The 17,919-nt window shown below is 45.4% G+C and overlaps 1 long non-coding RNA gene across 1 annotated transcript; it reads right to left on the bottom strand.

The window, feature by feature from the left end:
• Window positions 1-4,296: 4,296 nt before the first annotated feature.
• Window positions 4,297-16,236, bottom strand: LOC103877559. Its single transcript, XR_637312.3, has 3 exons — window positions 15,393-16,236; window positions 5,535-5,609; window positions 4,297-5,248 (listed from the first exon to the last, which is right to left on the bottom strand). It is a non-coding gene; the product is annotated as an uncharacterized LOC103877559 (long non-coding RNA).
• Between the last annotated feature and the right edge of the window lie 1,683 nt (window positions 16,237-17,919).

Here is a 17,919-nt window from a genome sequence, read left to right as displayed (position 1 = left end):
GAAGTAACTTGCCCAAGGTCACTCAGCAGCTCAACATTAGGGCCAGCAAAAGATCTGAGTTTTCTTCTTCTCCCAGAACAGTGTATTTGTTCCATCACACCAAAGAGTCTCAGTTTCTCAACCCAAACAGACCACTGCCCCTTCATTCTCCTGGTGATATTCGCAGGTAATATAATGTTCCTATGCAAATAAATTTCAATCACTTGGCATAATGTCCTGATTGTGTCAGAAAGAAGAAATAAAACAAGGCCATGTACTTAACCAGGAAGGTCCTGCATCACAGACTGCTCCCTACCCTGTGAATATCTGGCCATGGGTAGGACAGGTCTCGCCCTCTGAGGCTCCCAAACCCACTACACCTGCCCTAAACTCACCTCTCCAGGGGGTAAGCAGAGTTCAGAGGATTGTGTGTGTTTCCAATATTTCCCTGCTTAAAAGTTTCTTTCACGTCAGGCACAGTGGCTCATGCCTGTAATCCCAGCACTCTGGGAGGCGGAGGCAGGCGGATCACTTGAGGTCAGGAGTTTGAGACCACCTTGGCCAGTACGGCGAAACCCTGTCTCTACTAAAAATACAAAAATTAGCTGGATGTGATGGCTTGCGCCTGTAGTCCCAGCTACTTGGGAGGCTGAGGCAGGAGAATCGCTTGAACCCAGGAGGCGGAGGTTTCAGTGAGCCAAGGTTGTGCCACTGTACTCCAGCTTGGGCAACAAAAGCAAAACTCCGTCTCAGAAAAAAAAAAAAATTTTCTTTCAATAAGCCCTGTGCATTTTTACCATGGGGTGCTGGCAACGAATGCCTCCTCTGCGCGACACTGCTCTGACACTCCCCAAAGGGCAGTGGCACTTCTTGGAAGAGTGCAGGGCACCATACCTGCAGCTATATTTTTCTCCTAAAACTGGATCGGTCTCTAAATGCATAATTATTAGGACCAGGTTTACCATCCCAATGAATTGACTTCTGCATTCTGAGCTCAGGATTAACATCCACCCATTTCAGTGTGACCACATCTTATCTCCAACTTTCATTTTCTCCTGGGTAAGTACTGCAGCTCCTGGTTCTTTATATACTATACAAATATTTTACTGGTTGGGCATGGTGGCTCACGCCTGTAATCCCAACGCTTTGGGAAGCCAAGGCAGGCAGATCACCTGAAGTCAGGAGTTCGAGACCAGCCTGGCCAACATGGTGAAACCCTGTCTCTACTAAAAATACAAAAATCAGCCAGGTGTGGTTGCGGGCACCTGTAATCCCAGCTACTCTGGAGGCTGAGGCAGGAGAATAGCTTGAACACAGGAGACGGCGGTTGCAGTGAGCTGAGATAGTGCCACTGCACTCCAGCCTGGGCGACTAAGCAAGACTCCATCTCAAAAAAAAAAAAAAAAAATTAAAAAAAATATATATATTTCCTCCATAAACTACACTTGGAGATAAAACAATGAGCTCGTGGTCTCATAAATGTGCCAACTCTGTAACGTAATTCAAATGATTGGGCAGACCAAAATATACTGTTCTCACCACTCTTCCTCCTGAATCATTTTAAAAGAATATACTCATCTTACACTCAGACCCCTCTTGAAGGCCCATGTGGATTCTGTTTATCATGCCAACCCGGTTTTGTTTTTGTTTTATTTTGAGACGGTGTCTCTCTCTTGTTGCCCAGGCTGGAGTACAGTGGTGCAACCTCGGTTCACCAAAACCTCCGCCTCCTGGGTTCAAGTGATTCTCCTGCCTCAGCCTCCTGAGTAGCTGGGATTACAGGCACCTGCCACCTCGCCCGGCTAATTTTTGTATTTTTAGTAGAGACAGGGTTTCACTATGTTGGCCAGGCTGATCTTGAACTCCTGACCTCAGGCGATCCACCCGCCTCGGCCTCCCAAAGTGCTGGGATTACAAGCATGAGCCACCGCACCCTGCACCAGTTTTTATCATTTGTTCTCCATAGCGTCACCTCTGGTTGGCATCACAGCACAGAGAAGCAGGCCACTCTCTGGGACCAGGTTGAATCTCTCCAAGGAACAAATGCTGCTACTGCAAGGGTGTGTCTTAAAACAACCATAAATTTTTATTCTGGGGACTTGTTCAGGCATTTAAAATAATTATTAAAATTTTTTAAACTTTAATTTTTTTGCTTTATATAATTTCCAACCTTTATAGGACAATTAATTGCTGCACACATTCTGCTTCTTTCAGGTGCTGGGAACTCCTTGGCAGCACACGTTTTCCATCCCTTCACCACCAAGACATCTTCATGTGCAGATGTTCCAATGACAACACTCCCATTAGTTTCTACTTGTGGGGGACCAAACCTCTTGCTTGAGTCAGACTTAGAAATAAGCAACTGTATAAGCAGAGAACTGACAAGACGGAAATTTTTGTCCACTAAGGATTCATCTTGAGCAAAGTTACTTGTCTTACACAAAGAGGGATGATGCTAGGTGCAGTGGCCCACACCTGTAATCCCAGGACTCTGGGAGGCTGAGGCTGGTAGATTGCATGAGCCCAGGAGTTCAAGACCAGCCTGGGAAACACAGCGAGACTCCTATCACTACAAAAAATACAAAAATTAGCCAGGCACCATGGGGCACACTCATAGTAGTCCCAGCTACTGGGAGGCTAAGGTGGGAGGATCACCTGAGCCTGGGAGGTTGAGGCTGCAGTGATCCATGATTGCACCACTGTACTCCAGCTTGGGCGACAGAGTACGACCGTGTCTCAAAAAAAAAAAAAAAAAGAAAAGAAAGAAAGAAAAGAAAAGAAAAGAAAAAAGAAAAAGTTGGTTTTATGAAGCTTTGTGAATCTCCTGATAGGCCTTAGTACAATTAAACACAATGAAGACAATTGCTTTCTACTTACACGGGACCTGGGGATTGTTTCCTGTTTACTACACCATTTCTTCTTCCTGGGTGCACAAGAAGACTCCATTTCCCAGCAGCCCCTTGGGCTAGGGTGGGATCATGTGACTGAGTTCTTGCCAATGGATGTGAGTGGAAGTGATGGCTGCTATCAGTTCAGCATGTTAGAGCAGGTGTAAGCTCTTCACACTCCTGCTCTCTCTCATCAGGGGCTGTTAGCAAAGAACTTCCAGATGGCAGATCTGTGAGAGGGAAGCAGACTGGATCCCTGAGTTGCTGCTGGAGAGCCACCTGGCCTCTGGACTCAAGGGAGTCACTTTTTGTGTTTGCCCTCTGAGCTTCAGGGGGTTACTTGTGCCCTTGTTCCACCCTGATTAACAGAACACACTTCTGCAATACTACATTCTCAGAGGGGTGAAGGGACCTTAGACGTCTGAGCCCTGCACTGTGTCCCCAGAGACTTCATTCTAGTCTGCGTCGATCTATTAATCAACAATCAAGGAGTATAATCATCCTCGGAAGCATCTTATTAACATGGGAGATTAGGATACGTTTCTCACGAAGTTAAGAGCTCTCCTTTGAAACTCAATCAGTAAGTAGTTACCCAGTTCCCCTCTTGCCAGCTCACAGTGTCCATTTCAGACCCGAAAAGGAATTCAAGGTGTCAGAGGCATTCGAACTAGAACAACTACATCTTGAACAGGAGCTGGGTAAAATAAGGCTGAGACCTACTGGGCTGCATTCCCGGGAGGTTAAGGCATCCTTAGTTACAAGATGGACTCACCCCGAATTCTTTCTCGTGCGCTATCCAAGAACCTTCTCTTGCGGTCTGGATTAGGACCCTTTTCCGGTAACAAAGGGAAGAGAATCAGAGCACCACCTTGCTCCGAGTCGTGATCACGAGAAGAGCTTGCTTTCTATCGTAACTGATATTTTTTTATGATGGTGTGAATAATTGGCCACTATTCATCACAAAGCTCCCCAAAAGCATGAGGCTCTCCGCGGAGAATGCCCACCCCGTCTCCAAATGCGCTAATCAGAGATCTGATGGGCCTGTGGGGCCACCATGAGGCCCCTCCCAAAATACCCACCGCTGCCCTCCTTGAGGAGCCCCAGGGTTGCTGTAGATCTGTTCTCTACAAGACTCTGAAACCGGTGAAAAGAACACTTATCAAAACAATTCCAAAAGCACTTTAAACCTTTGATTAAGAAGACAAGTGATTTTCTATATTCCCATGATAACTATTTCAATATTATTATATGTAATATATTATTTCAATATAGCTGATCAGAGGCCTTGCACTGACGTTAAATGACAACACAGAGACACATGAGTGTGATGGGGGCACCTCTAATCCCAGCTACTTGGGAGGCTGAGGCAGGAGAAATGCTTGAACCCAGGAGGCAGAGGTTGCAGCGAGCCGAGACAGTGCCACTGCCTGGGCGACAAGAGTGGGACTCCGTCTCAAAAAAAAAAAAAAAAAGGTTCCCAGAAGCAGGACCATGCAGGGCAGGTGCCAGGGTGTTCATGGAAGGGGCTGTCGGGGGAGAATCTTCCTGTATCCTGTGGCACCAGGGTGCCCAGCAGTCTCTGCTCTCTGCCCAGCATCCAAGGCCTGTGGCCTTAAACTCATTTTGGAGAGGCTTCCCACCAGCAGCTGAGCCTGACCGTACTTGGGTGGAATCCCCACCTCAGAATTCTGTCTCCTTTTCAGAAAGTGACAGTTTTGTACAGTTTTGCCTTTTTGTAAAGTGTAGGCAATTATAATGGTGATACCGGCATACACAGTTTGAGTGGCCCCTCTCTCCCTCTCTCCCAAGCTCCATGATGAACATTTCTAGGCCCTTTGTGGGCCTCCTCACCACTCTCCATGGAGGAGGGCAAGCTGGGGTTCGTCTTGCCAGGCTCAGCTCAGTTCCCCTCCCTGGGGTCTGCCCTGGCTTTGCTCTCCTCAGGTGCCTGCCCACAGCTCAGTGATTCAGCCTCCCAGAACAGGTCTTCCTTCCCCTCTCGGCCTTCCTGGGTAGGCCATGGACTCCTGGGACATATGGAGTGAGTCTTGTGTACGTTGGTGTCTCTGGAACCCAGAACAGAGTTAGATGGAGAGTCGAACAAATAGCCTTGAACAATCTAGTGCTTTTATTTTTTTGTCCAAGATTCCTTGCTCCAAGAAGCTGTTGTAAGTAAGGAGCCAGGCTCTCTCTGTCCCACTGCGCCCTGGCTAGCTCATGGAATTCGTCTCTCCATCATCACTGGTTTGTGACCTGGGTGTTGGTCAAATCCATCCCGTCTGCCCTAACAGCGGTCTCCACACTCCGTGCAAAGATAAGGTTCTCATACAAGGTCTTTCTAGAAGGGGACAGTGCTGGGAAACATTTGCTTCCGAGGTAGCCTGTTAGGAGGGAAGTTAAGGAAACCGAATATGACAGAATGAAAGCTGACCTGCCTCTGGGAATGCTGATTTCTTGCACTTCATGCCTTCCCACTTGATAGGGTTGGTCCCTGAAGGAGGCACTAGCAAGCACTGCTGGGATGAGGCTTCATCTTCGAGTGGTCAGAATCCCAGCACAGCGCCAAGAGAACACAGCCCCAGCTCCCCCACTTTTTATAAACAAACTTGTAAACGGCCCTCATCTTCGGGGCGATGTTGCCAGCCCAACCCAGACTTTCCGACTCACTTCGAAACCACGTCACTGCCAACTTTCCAGCTTAAAAAGAGGGAAACTTCATAAAAGGCTCCATTTCCATTTGGCCTGTGGGGGAGGATGGAATACATGGTGAGTCGGAAGCTATGAACAAAACAAGTTTATAAAAATTCCAAATAAAGAGGCGCCTCCAGTGAAATTAGCCAGACGAAAGTTGACAAAGCTGACGGCCCCGCGTGGGCTGCGGTAATGGGGCGACGTGGGAGGAGGGCTCTGCTAAGACGGCAGGAGAAACGTGGGGAGACACACGCGGGAGGGGACAGCTCTCAGCACCGTCAAAGAACAGATCCTCCAAGCGAATGATTTAAGGATTTAAATAAGAGAGTCAAGCATTTGCTTTTTTGTTTTGTTTTGTTTTGTTTTTTGAGACAGGGTCTCACTCTGTCGCCCAGGCTGGAGCACAGTGGTGTGATCACGGCTCACTGCAGCCTTGACCCCCTGGACTCAAGCAATCCTCCTGCCTTGACCTCCTGAGTAGTCAGCACTACAGGCAGGTGCCATCATGCCCAGCTAATTTTTGTATTTTTTGTAGAGATGAGGTCTGGAAATGTTGCCCAGACTGGACTCAAACTCCTGGCTTCAAGAGATCCTCCCACCTTAGCCTCCCCATGTTGGGATTACAGGCATGAGCCACTGTGCCTGACCAAGAGTCAAACATTTTAAGCGCTAGACAGGACCTCAGCACATCATCTTCTCCACTCCCCTGCCTCCCAGAAACTCATAACAATGGCAAGAAAGTAGATGCAAAGGAATCATTTCTATTTTTATTTCTATGCTATCTTGTATATTATTAGAATTGTGGTCTTTTTTCTAAAGCTCTGTTAAAAGAAAAAAAAAACCTTCTGAGTTCATTACATAATGTTTAGAGAATATGGTATGTATGATATCAATTCCATGAAATTTACTGAGATTTCTTTACAGCCTAAAAATAGAGTCAGTTTTTAGGAACGTTCCTCGTACGCTGGAAAAGAATGTGTAGTCTCCACTAGCCGAGCTCCAAATCCTGGCCGCATGAAGAAGGTGTGGACCGGGGAGACTTGAGTCGGGAGTGGGGGATGGGGGAGGCCTCACTGGCTGACGCTGGTGGAGACTCTGGAGGGTGGGGGTGCCGGGAATGAAGGTGCGGCTGATGCAGGAGTACAAAGTAGGCCTGTGTGAGTGGCACCTCCCAGCACACGTGCATTTCATTACCTTTCTTATTTTAAGTGTTGAGGGCTTCCAACTTCTTGTAATAAGTGTGTGAAACTTCTCTTCCAAGTTCCATCCCAAAGGAGGCACAGAGTCAGGAAGACGGCAATGTCAACATCAGGTTTAGTTGTGATCAAGTGAATTGGAGAACATACCTCAGATGTGTGGCCAAATAAGTTGCCTCCCAGGTTAGCAGTGTCCCCCAGCCCCAGGCAGGGTTGGACATCCAAAGCCCAATTAGGAGTAAGTCCAGGGTCTCCTGATTCAAAGCGAGAGGTAGAGGCCAGGTGTGGTGGCTCACAAATTCTAGTATATCAAAGAATCCTACAGTAAATATTGTAGGTACCAGCCAATGCAGTAAGTGGAGAAAAACAAAGATATGAAGATTCGTATCTTTATTTTGCTTTAAAAGCAGAAGGCAGTCATTATTCATAGACCTCATGATTGGTTGGGAACAAAAGCTTTTAAATATACTGATAAACTATTTGAATTAATAAGTGAATTTACCAAGATTACCAAATGCAAAGTCAGGGTATAAAAATTATATTTCTAAATCCAGTCACAAAGACAAAATGAAATCTAAAGATAAGATATCATTATAATAGTTTCTTTTCTTTTCTTTTCTTTTTTTTTTGAGACAGGGACTCACTCTGTCACCCAGGCTGGTGTGCAGTGGCGTGATCTCAGCTCACTGGAACCTCCGCTTCCCAGGTTTAAGTGATCCTCTCATCTCGGCCTCCTGAGTAGCTGGGACTGCAGGCATGCACCACCATGCCTGGATAATTTTTGTATTTTATTGTAGAGATAGGGTTTTGTCATGTTGCTAAGGCTGGTCTTGATCTCCTGAACTCAAGCAATCCTCCTGCCTCAGGCTCCCGAAGTGCTGGAATTACAGGCATGCGTCACTGCGCCCAGCCTATAATAGTTTCAAAGAAAATAAAAAACAGAGTAGGCTGGGCCCGGTGGGCTCACGCCTGTTATCCCAGCACTTCATGAGGCCAAGGCAGATGGATGGCCTGAGGCCAGGAGTTCGAAAGCAGCCTGGTCAACATGGTGTAACCCTGTCTCTATTAAAAATACAAAAATCAGCCTGGTGTGGTGGTGCACGCCTGTAATCCCAGCTACCCAGGAGGCTGAGGCAGGAGAATTGCTTGAACCCAAAGGCAGAGTTTTCAGTGAACCGAGATCACGCCACTGCACTCCAGCCTGGGCAACAGAGTAAGACTATGTCTCAAAACAAAAAAACAAAAAACAAACAAACCAAAAAACATATAATAAATCTAAGAAAAGATTTTTAAAGATGTCTACATAGAAAACTATAAAACATTGAGATCAATTAAAGAAGATCTAAATAAATGTTTATAGTTTGAATACTCAATTTTATAAAGATGCCAATTCTGCCCAAATTGATCTGCAGATTCAATTTAATCCCGATACAAAACTCAATAAGACTGAGTGTCTGGGTAAGTTGAAAAACAGATTTTTCAAGATCATACCATTGCACTCCAGCCTGGGTGGCAAGAGTGAAACTCCATCTCAAAAAAAAAAAGAAAAACAGATTTTATAACATACATGGAAATGCAAAAATCTAAGAATATCCAAGATCATTGTGGAGAGAAGAGGTCAGAGTTGGAGGACTCACTCTATCAGATATCAAGACGTCTGAGTTGTTTCCACTCTTGCTATCACACACAGTGCTGTACTAAATTGCTTTTGTACATATCTTTTGAGCATTTTTGCAAGGTATCTTTGGGATAGAATCTTAGGAGTTGCTTCAGCATCTTGTCATATGGTTAAAAGTCATTGCATTTTTATTTTGTAAAGAGTGTGTTCATGTCTCTAGTCCATTCTTCTATGGAGATAGTCCCCATTTTATTTTTAGGCGCTCTTTGAATATTAGGTATTAAGTTGAAGCCTATGAAATTGCCATTTTGTTACGTCAAAAATGGTCAAATTTCAAATGGCTTAACCTAAAATATAAATCCTTTTGTAAATGTTTTTCTTACTTTGTTTTTTTACGTAGCATGCATACATACATATATATATATATATATATATTTTTTTTTTTTTTTTTTTTTTTTTTTTTTTTTTTTTTTTTTTTTTTTTTTTTGAGACAGAGTCTCGCTCTTGCCCAGGCTGGAGTGCAGTGGTGCGATCTCGGCTCACTGCAACCTCCACCTCACGGGTTCATGCCGTTCTCCTGCCTCAGCCTCCCAAGTAGCTGGGACTACAGGCGTGAGCCACCACGCCTGGCCTCTTAGCATATTTTTTTTGAGACGGAGCCTCACTCTATTGCCCAGGCTGGAGTACAGTGGCAAAATCTTGGCTCACTGCAACCTCCACCTCCTCAGTTCAAGTGATCCTCCTGCCTCAGCTTGCCGACTAGCTGGGACTACAGGCGCACACTGCCACACATGGCTAATTGTATTTTTAGTAGAGATGGGGTTTCACCATGTTGACCAGGCTGGTCTTGAACTCCTGACCTCAGGTGATCACCCGCCTTGGCCTTTCAAAGTGCTGGGATTACACATAAGAGCCACCACGTCCGGCCGAATTTTATATTTTTATGTAAACATATTTATCAATCCTTTTCCTTATTGTTTCTGGAAATTGAGTCATAGGAAAGTTTCTTTGTAAGTTATACAGTAATTTCTCCAAGTTTTCCTTATTTTACATCTAAATATGTGATCCATTTGGACTTGATTCTGTTGTACGGTGTAAGAATGGGCTCAATGCGGCCAGGTCCGGTGGCTCACGGCTGTAATTCCAGCACTTTGGGAGGCTGAGGCGGGCAGATCACGAGGTCAAGAGATGGAGACCATCCTGGCCAACCCCATCTCTACGAAAAATACAAAAATTAGCTGGGCATGGTGGCGCATGCCTCTAATCCCAGCTACTAGGGAGGCTGAGGCGGGAGAAGAGCATGAACCTGGGAGGCGGAGCTTGCAGTGAGCCAAGATCGCACCACTGCACTCCAGCCTGGGCGACAGGGCAAGACTCCATCTCAAAATAAATAAATAAATAAATAAAGGACTCAATTTTGTATTTCTTCGTATTTTAATACCATGTATTAAAATTTTCCCACTGATTTGAGATGTCAACTTAATAGTATATTGAATTTCTATGTTCAGTTGGGTCTATTTCTGGATTTCCTATTGTTTGATCTGTCTGTGCATATGTGCACATATCAATACCAAACTGGGGTTTTTTGTTTGTTGTTTTGAGACAGGATCGCCTTCTGTTGCCCAGGCTGGAGTGCAGTGGCATGATCAGGGCTCACTGCAGCCTCCATCTCCCAGGCTCAAGCGATCCTCCCACCTCAGCTTCCCAAATAGCTGGGACTACAGATCTGTACCACCACACCTTGCTAAATTTTTTGAATTGTAATAGAGACGAGATCTCGCTACATTGCCTAGACTGATCTTGAACTTCTGAGCTCAAGTGGTCCTCCTACCTCGGCCTCCCAAAGTTCTGAGATTAGAGGCATGAGCCATGTGCCCAGCCCATATAGATTTAACTACAGAGGCGTTATAGTAGGCTAGCCAATCCCTAAGTATTTCATTTGTTTTTTGGGATGGAGTTTTCCTGACAATTCTTTGCTCCTTTCTTCTTCTAAAGGACTTTTATAATCAACTTGTCCAGTTGCAGAAAAAACCATCTGATATTCTTGTGGGGACTGTGCTACAATTAACAGGGAGCATTGCACTTCCTATTTCTTCTCTAGTTAGTTTTGACAAGTTTAAATTTTTTCTAGGATTTTACCCATTTAACCTATGTTTTCATGTTTACTGGCTTAAAGTTTTTATCATCTTCTCTTACTATAAATATTTTACATTTTTCTGATTTTGTACTTTTGTCCTTTTTTCATTCTTATTCTTATTTATGTTTTCATCTCTTTTTTCCTTGAGCAATCAAAGAAAATGGTTGTCCATTTTCTTTGAATTTTCAAAGGAGTAAACTTTTGTCCTCTCTTGTATGTCTGTTTTCTATTTCTATTTTGTGTTGGGTGTTTAACTCACTCATTTTTATTTTTAAATTTTTACTGATACAAGTATTAAAAGTTATAATTTTCCTGTTTTAGCTTTCCATCACATACATTTTGATGTGTTGTGTTTTCATCCTTCCCTTATTTTTATTTTTATTTTTGAGACGGAGTCTCTGTCGCCAAGGCTGCAGTGCAGTGGCATGATCTCGGCTCACTGCAACCTCCACCTCCCAGGTTCAAGTGATTCTCCTGCCTCAGCCTCCTGAGTAGTTGGGATTATAGGCGTGCGCCACCACTCCCGGCTAATTTTTGTGTTTTTAGTAGAGATGGGGTTTCACCGTGTTAGTCAGGATGGTCTCCATCTGGGGTTTCACCATGTTGGTCAGGCTGGTCTCGAACCCCTAACCTCACGATCTACCTGCCTCAGTCTCCCAAAGTGCTGGGATTACAGGCGTGAGTCACCACGCCCAGCCTCGTCTTTATTTTCGAGACATTCTGAACTTTGTTTTTTTTTTGAGGTGGAGTCTTGCTCTGTCGCCCAGGCTGGAGTGCAGTGGCGCGATCTCGGCTCACTGCAAGCTCCGTCCCCCGGGTTCCCACCATTCTCCTGCCTCAGCCTCCCGAGTAGCTGGGACTACAGGCACCCGCCACCACGCCTGGCTAATTTTTTGTATTTTTAGTAGAGATGGGGTTTCACCGTGTTAGTCAGGATGGTCTCGATCTCCTGACCTTGTGATCCTCCCGTCTCGGCCTCCCAAAGTGCTGAGATTACAGGCGTGAGCCACCGCGCCCGGCTGAACTTTGTTTTATATTTCTTTATTGACTTAAGAGTTATTAGAGGCTTTTAAATTTCCAGGTGAAAGATTTTTTGCTTTTCCAGTTGTCATTAATTTCTAGTTTTATTGTATTACGGCCATTTCACACATGCGGCTGAGAAAGACTCAGAGAGGTTAAGTGAGTTGCCCGAGAACACATATTTAGTAACGAGTGGGGCTGGCCTGGAAACCTCAAAGTCCATCTTCTTTCCACTGCCCCACCCTGCCCTGCATGGTTCATAGGTAGATATGCTATTTAATCATTCCAGGCAAAATTCCAGCAGGTGTTATTATGAGACGCTGAAGCATAATTGATGAACTGGTTATGAAATATTAAAATTTAATTTTTTGTGGGTAGGAAATTAAGTGTTGTTAGAAGTAGCAATTAAGTGGATTTTTTCTTAATAAACTAAAGTGACTCTCTGTCTAGGCAGAGCCTAGAAAGGTCTGCTGAAGGCAGAGTAGATGGGTGTGTAAGCCCAGGAAGCACAAGTGAGGGTGGAAGATACAATCAAAAAAGCCATTACAAGGATTGTTACTGAGTTAGCCAGGCGGATCCGTTTGCCAGGACCCTCAGAGGAGCCTTATGAAAATAGTCTGAGAACTGTTCTCCTGGGGAAAGACAGCAAAAGAGTGTATCTACTAGCTCCTGTCCACCAATGGTCAAAGGTAGACCCTGGGCTATACCTTCCCACACCTCTAGGCTGGGCAGGAGTTGACGCTGATTGATCTGTGCCCCTGCATGGCTTGAGACAGGCATTGCTGTCCCTGGGCAAAGCTGGTGGAAGTCGGCTCAGAACAGTTAGAGAGTAGGCAGAGGCCAGGTGCGATGGCTCATGCCTGTAATCCCAGCACTTTGGGAGGCCGAGGCAGGAGGATCACTTGAGGTCAGGAGTTTGAGATGAGCCTGGCCAACATGGTGAAACCCCGTCTCTACTAAAATACAAAAATTAGCTGGGTGTGGTGGCGCCCGCCTTTAATTGCAGCTACCCGGGAGGCTGAGGCAGGAGAATTTCTTGAACCCGGGAGTTGGAGGTTGCAGTGAGCCAAGATCGTGCCACTGCACTCCAGCCTGGGTGACAGAGCAAGACTCCGTCTCCAAAAACAAACAAACAAAAATCTACACATGATTCATGTGTACTGTTAATGCAGCCAGTGAAATACATAGCGTCCGGCAAATAGATTAATTCACACTCCACTGACACAAGTTTTCCATTCCCTACTTGGAGACTTGAGGCAGTTTGCTTAATTTTCCCCAAGAAATGAATGGCTGGAGTCACTGCGTCCATAGTAAAATGGTGATTGTCATATTCTTCCCCCAACACAAATATCGTACACTGCTGCGGCACTGTGATGGAATTCTAAGTTACTATATAAATGCATGGTGCTATTATCATCAGTAAACGGCCCAGCTGAGGACAAAAGACAGGGCAGAGCTGGAGAGTAAACTGCTTGTGTGCGTCTCCCGGGGACGCCTTGCAGGGCTGCCCAGTCGCCATGTAGGGATGCCCAGGAGCACCTCCTGCCGCAGGAGTACGTGGACAGTCATTCTCCGGCTTGGTTTAAAGGTAAATAGTATATGTTCTACTGCGCTTCAATAGGCAACATTTTTGTTGTTGCTCTTCTAAGCCTTTCTGGGAAAAACCCACATGCTACAAAATACAGGCTCAGATTCATGAAGATATTTGGACTTCAGAATACATTTTAAAAGCAGGTGAAAGTTTTCCTCTCCCTTACTAATCTCCCTGTGGAAAATTACCAAAGACCTCATTGGGGACGTAATTGAAGGAAAAAAGTCGCTGTCATCATTAAAGTTGTTGCTGTGACTCTAATCATCACTTCTTCAGAACCCGGTTCTATGTGGAAACTAAATGAGTAAACAAATTGCCCATGAGGGAAAGGAAAGCCTTCCAGCTGTACATGACATGCAGGTGATGAACTTGGTTCAATCTGGGAGGAGATTGGAAGATACCGCCCTCGACTCCAGTCCTACCAACTGTTACCCGTTAGCCTCACCTGGAGATGGCTGAAACAGCACAAACAACCTGCAAACACCCAGCCGCTGCAGCCAGCTGTCCTAGAACTGAAAGGACACCGTTCCACTTTAAGTCTCCGGGTGACACTCATTGACTCATATGTGTCATAGTTAATATGAATAAGACTTTCCTGGATTAACTTAGATATAACTAAATTGCCCAGTGAGGAGAAGCAATTTTCATTTACAGAAAACTATTACTGACCATAAAACTCTTTACCCGTGACGCTCACTAATTACTGATGACCCAAGTCTGTGACCGCGTCCTTCCCGGGCTGCCCCCACACAGCAGGGGCCCAGCCTCTTCCTCCTCCACTGCACAGAACGAGCAAGCTGCCTGCTGCTCATCTCGCCATGTCTTTCTGAAACCAACGAAACCTATCTGGTTTTGTTCTGCATTCGTGAATGATGCTTGCTGTTCAGAAAAACGCATGTGTTGGTTGACAAAGTCTAATGAAGAAAAAATGTCAGTGTGACTTCATGGAAATGTTGGTTCTCATCAGTCCTTTTCCCCAGATCTATTATTGCAAACATGAAGCGTTTTCTTCTACCTCACTCTGGGAGACGTACTGAAATAATTGTGTCATCACTCAGTGAAAGCATCCTCATTTCTGTCCTCATAGGGACTTTGACTGGAGAAACTCAACTGTCTGCTTTCTCAAAACCCGTACTTGGATTACTTTGCATCCCTAACTGAAATCTTCCAGCCCCCAAGATCAGGGCTATGATATACCGTGGTTACCAACTTCACCTGCCCCTCAATCCCACTAAGCTTTGCTGAGATTCCCAGGGTGGCGTCCCACCACCACCACGTAGGTCCTGATCACCCCTCTCAGCAAGGACTGTTTCAGACTGTCCCCGCTTCTCAGACACCAAGCCGCTCCCTGCCCCCACCCCCACTCAATCACAGCAGAAGACTCGGTTTCCTATCTTACACAGAAAATGGCTGTTACTGGTGGCTACCAGACCCACAAACCTCATTGTATTTTCCATTCTTTCCTGCTTCCCGCCTTCCTCCTATCCAAGGCCAAGGTCTCCGTCTGTGCCCTACGTTGCCCACTTTCTCTGAGATCTCTCCCTGGGACCTCAGTGTCTCTCTCAACCACTCCCCTCTGCCTCTCTGCCCTCTCCACTCCTCCAGTTTCCTCCCAGCTCGGCAGAGCTGTCTGTGGCAGCCACTGCTGCTGGTTCCCTGTCATCCAGTTCCCTTTTTTCTTTTGGAACTGAAGCTCCCTGGGTTTGGTTGGCCACACACTGGTGACTACAAAGGCCAGACTCTCTCACTGGCCGGTGTGGCCATGCTGCTGAGCTCCCAGGATGCATCTGAAAAGACACTGCTTGTCCTTGACCCCTTTCCCTTTCTAAACACTGCAGCATGTACATGAACAAGTGGGCTGTCTTTGACCATGCAGATGAAGACAGCACCCTGAACACAGCAGAGCCATGTGGAGGAGGCGGGCTGCATGCAGGCTGACCTCAGGCAACAGAGCCACTCACCCCACAGCCCCACCTAAGTCTGCTTGGGCTTTTACATGCAAGAAAAATCAACCTTCTGTCTTGTCTAAGTCACCGTCATCTGATCTATGTGAAAGCAGCTCAACCAATATGTTAATCAAGATATTTTCTGATGGGAATGTAAATTAGTATAGCCATTATGGAAAATAGTGTGGAGGTTCCTCAAAAAAATTAAAAATAGAACTACCACATGCTCTGTGTTAGTCCATTCTCACACTTTGTAATTTATAAAGAAATTACCCACCCACCTGAGATTGGGTAATTTACAAAGAAAAGAAGTATAAGTGACTCACAGTTCCACATGGCTGGGGAGTCCTCAGGAAACTTACAATCATGGTGGAAGGCACCTCTTCACAGGGCTGCAGGAGGCAGAATGAGAGACAAGCAAAGGGGGAAAAGTCCCTTATGAAACCATCATATCTCATGAAAACTCGCTATCACAAGAATGGCATGGAGGTAGCTGCCCCCATGATTCAATTACTCCCACTGGGTCCCTCCCACGACATGTGGGGATTGTGGGAACTACAATTCAAGATGAGATTTGGGTGGAGACACAGCCAAACCATATCATGCTCTAATCCCACTACTGGGTATATATCTGAAGGAAAGGAAATCAAATCAGTCTGCTGAAGACACATCTGCATTCCCACGTCCACTGCAGCACTATTCACAATAGCCAAGATATGGAGCCCACTTCAATGCCCATCAGTAGATGAATGGGTAAAGAAGATGTGGCATTTATACATGGATTACTATTCAGCCCTAAAAAAGAAGAGAATCCTGTCATTTACGACGACGTGGATGAACCCGGAGGACATTATGTTAAGTCAAATAAGCCAGGCACAGATAGACAAAGAACGCATCATCTCGCTCACACGTGGAATCTAAAATAGTCGGATTCACAGAAGCAGAGAGGAGAATGGTATTTACCAGGAGCTGCTGGGAAGGTTGGGGAAATGTCGGTCCAAGGACAAAAAATTTCATTCCAGGCACAGTGGTGCTTGCCTGTGGTCCCAGCTACTAGAAAGGTTAAGGTGAAACGATGGCTTGAAGCCTAGGAGTTCCAGACCAGCCTACGCAACATAGCAAGATGCTGTCTTAAAATAAAGAAATAAATAAAATGGAAAGGCAAGACAATTTCTAAAGAAGAATACAAAATTTCAGCTAAGAAAAATAAGTTCAAGAGATCCCAAAGTGCTGAGATTATAGACGTGAGCCACCATGCCCAGCCAATAACATAGTGTATTCTTAAAAATTGCTAAGAGGCCAGGTGAGGTGGCTTATGCCTGTAATCCCAGCAGTCTGAGAGGCCGAGGCAGGAGGATCACTTGAAGTCAGAAGTTCGAGACCAACCTGGCCAACATAGAAAAACCCTGTCTCTACTAAAAATACAAAAAAAAAAAAATTAGCCAGGTGTGGTGGCGCATGCCTGTAATCCCAGCTACTTGGGAGGCTGAGGCAGGAGAACTGCTTGAGCCCAGGAGGTGGAGATTGCAGTGAGCCAAGATCACATCACTGCACTCCAGCCTGGGCAACAGAGCGAGACCTTGTCTTAAATAAATAAATAAATAAATTAATTAATTAATTAATTAATAAAGAGATTGCACCACTGCACTCCAGCCTGGGTGACAGAACAAGACTCCGTCTCAAAAAAAAAAAAAAAATTGCTAAGAGAGTAGATTTTTTTAAATTTTATTTTATTTTATTTTATTTTTTGAGACGGAGTTTCACTCCCATCGTGTAGGCTGGAGTGCAGTAATGTGATCTCGGCTCACTGCAGCCTCCACCTCCCGGGTTCAAGCGATTCTCTTTCCTCAACTTTCTGAGTAGCTGAGATTACAGGTATGTGCCACCAGGCCCGGCTAATTTTCGTATTTTTAGTAGAGACGGGGTTTCGCCATGTTGGCCAGGCTGGTCTCAAACTCCTAATCTCAGGTGATCCTCCCACCTCGTCCTCCCAAAGTGCTAGGATTACAAGTGTGAGCCACAGCACCCGGTCAAGAGAGTAGATTTTAAGTGTTCTCACCACCAAAAAAAAAAAAAATGATAAGTGTGTGTGGTTAAAAAAAAAAAAGGGCTGGGCGCAGTGGCTCACGCCTGTAATCCCAGCACTTTGGGAGGCCGAGGTGGGTGGATCACGAGGTCGGGAGATCGAACACGGTGAAACCCCGTCTCTACTAAAAATACAAAAAATTAGCCAGACATGGTGGCAAGCGCCTGTAGTCCCAGCTGCTTGGGAGGTTGAGGCAGGAGAATGGCGTGAACCCGGGAGGCGGAGCTTGCAGTGAACTGAGATCACGCCACTGCACTCCAGCCTGGGCAACAGAGCGATACTCCATCTCAAAATAAATAAATAAATAAATAAATAAATAAATAAATAAATAAATAAGAGTGTGTGGCAGCAGATTTATTAAGTGTTACTTAGCTTGATTTGGCCATTCCACAATGTACAGTCGCTGTCCCTTAAGCACACCTTTGCTTCCTGTGGTTTTAGTTACCTGCAGTCAACCTTGGTCTGAAAATAGGTGAGCACAGTGCAAGAAGATATACTGAGAAAGGGAGAGAGAGAGAGCACATTCACACAACTTTGATTACAGTATATTGCTGTAACTATTCTATTTTAACTAGTTATTGTTGCTAACTTCTTACAGTGCCTAATTAAAGGATGAAACTTTGTCTTCAGTATGTATGTGTAGGACAAAGCATATTGCATATGGGGTTAAGAATTAGCTGCGGTTCCAGCATCCACTGGGGATCTTGGGACGTGTCTCCCAGAGATAAGGGGGAACTACTGTACATCTTTCAGAACACCATGTTGCA

The sequence above is a fragment of the Papio anubis genome, chromosome 1 (genome assembly GCF_008728515.1).
Source record: "Papio anubis isolate 15944 chromosome 1, Panubis1.0, whole genome shotgun sequence".
NCBI classification, from domain to species: Eukaryota; Metazoa; Chordata; class Mammalia; order Primates; family Cercopithecidae; genus Papio; species Papio anubis.
This window is presented reverse-complemented; position numbering and strand designations above follow the sequence as displayed.